Source organism: Melozone crissalis, unplaced genomic scaffold (assembly GCF_028551555.1).
Source record: "Melozone crissalis strain CALT ecotype California unplaced genomic scaffold, PUWL_Pcris_2 ptg000061l_1, whole genome shotgun sequence".
NCBI lineage: Eukaryota > Metazoa > Chordata > Aves > Passeriformes > Passerellidae > Melozone > Melozone crissalis.
The window spans coordinates 19302756-19304493 of NW_026535839.1; the positions used below are offsets into that span (position 1 = coordinate 19302756).

The 1738-nt window shown below is 33.7% G+C and overlaps 1 long non-coding RNA gene across 1 annotated transcript; it reads right to left on the minus strand.

Annotated features, from left to right (window-relative positions):
• Positions 1-442: 442 nt before the first annotated feature.
• Positions 443-1404, minus strand: LOC128944410 (uncharacterized). The gene is made up of 3 exons (XR_008483811.1): positions 1310-1404; positions 694-788; positions 443-557 (listed from the first exon to the last, which is right to left on the minus strand). It is a non-coding gene; the product is annotated as an uncharacterized LOC128944410 (long non-coding RNA).
• Positions 1405-1738: the final 334 nt, after the last annotated feature.

Below are 1738 nucleotides of genomic sequence, written 5' to 3' on the forward strand. Positions count from 1 at the left end.
TTACAGGACAATAAGACAAAGTCTTAGCACAAGCACTTTAAGAACATTTATCTTTCAACAGGCAGGTGATAGATCTGCCTGCAACACACATCAAATTTCACTTTTAAAACCTCAGAACAGTAGACATAAAAGTAAACAAATATATACCTACAGAAATCTGTATTTCTTAAAGACAGAATTATGAAAGTTGGAGGGGGCAAAAGATTACTTTTTATACAGTATCAACTATCACAAACAAAAAAAAATACATTAAATTCTCTGCATTTAGACCACTGTGTGAAAAAAATTTCAGCTTCATTTCCAATTGTTATTGATTTCGTCATAGACTGCAACCTGTAAGATCACTCTTGGAATTTAAACTCATTAATTTACCTATTTTGTTCTTCTTGCAGCAAGCTTTTCAAATTGGCAACAGAAGTCTCAAACTCCTCTGTCAGGGCTGCAAGCAAAGCCTTCATTTTTTTACATTCTTCCTCCTGCTCTTCCTTTTCTCCAGTGACCTGAATTAATGTTTTCACTGTAGTCTGGAATTCAGTTTCCAAGTTCTTCTGAGTAACCTTCAAGACATGATATCATTTCTAAACATGTTTTGCAACAAAGAGCTACAGCTGTTTCATGTCTAAAGTATCCATAATTACTTATGCAAATACTCATCTAGTCTATTTGTACTGTAAAACTATAAGCAAGGGGTACCTCTGCCTTTTGCAATGAAATTTTAGCCTCTTCCAGCTCTGCCCTCAAATGTTCTTTACTGCCCTGGGATTCCTTTAACATTTCTTCATTATGTACTAAGCAAAAAAAGATGTTTATATTTTTAAAAATAGGATTATTTACTAAAAAATGCTGCTAAAAATGGAAAATTACATACATTTAAAGAATGCAACAAAGACCAATGGTACTGACATCATATACTACAAAATAATAGATGAAATTAAAATATAGATGGCTTAAAAATATTGAAAATCAAGTTCTGAAAAGTAAGTTTCCTCAGTGACATGTGCCTGACGGTACATTTGCAAAACTGAAGCAACATATTTTCCCCTTGCAATTTTCAAGAGCTCTCAATGCTTGACTCACCCTAAAAACTGCCCTGCCAGTCCTGCTCCCACATGAGCAGCTCCTGCTCCAAACAAAAATAAGGCCCTCAAGGCCCCAAAATTCTGCTGCCAACCAGCAACAGAATAAGACTATCATGGCCCTGTTTCCTACGCTTCTATAAACAATTACATATAATAAATAAAGATTCATAAACAATTACATTTCAATTCTATAAACAATTACATTTAAACACAGCAGGCAGAACTCTTACATTTTGCTTCCATTAAGTCAGCAATCTTATTTTGTGACGTCTGCAGCTGAGCCTTGATGTCTTTTATGACATCATCTTTTTCATCTCTCTGTATGGTAAGAGCTGAAATCTAGAAAAATGCAAGAAATATCATCATGAAGTCTGGAGAAGGGACAGATATTAATTTTCATTTTTACCCAGGTATGATAAGCAGACATTTTGCTGTCATTCAAGATAGATAGATAGATAGATAGATAGATAGATAGACAGACAGACAGATAGATAATATTTGTCTAGATATAATCTTAGCCAAATATTGATCAAGTCACATTACTCTAAACAAAAAAGTTCTCCAATTCAAAATCAAACCATAAATTCCAGTAGACTAAAGGGACTGAAACACCACTAAACTTAGAAGAATTTGACTTAAATGCAGCTTCAGATGTTATT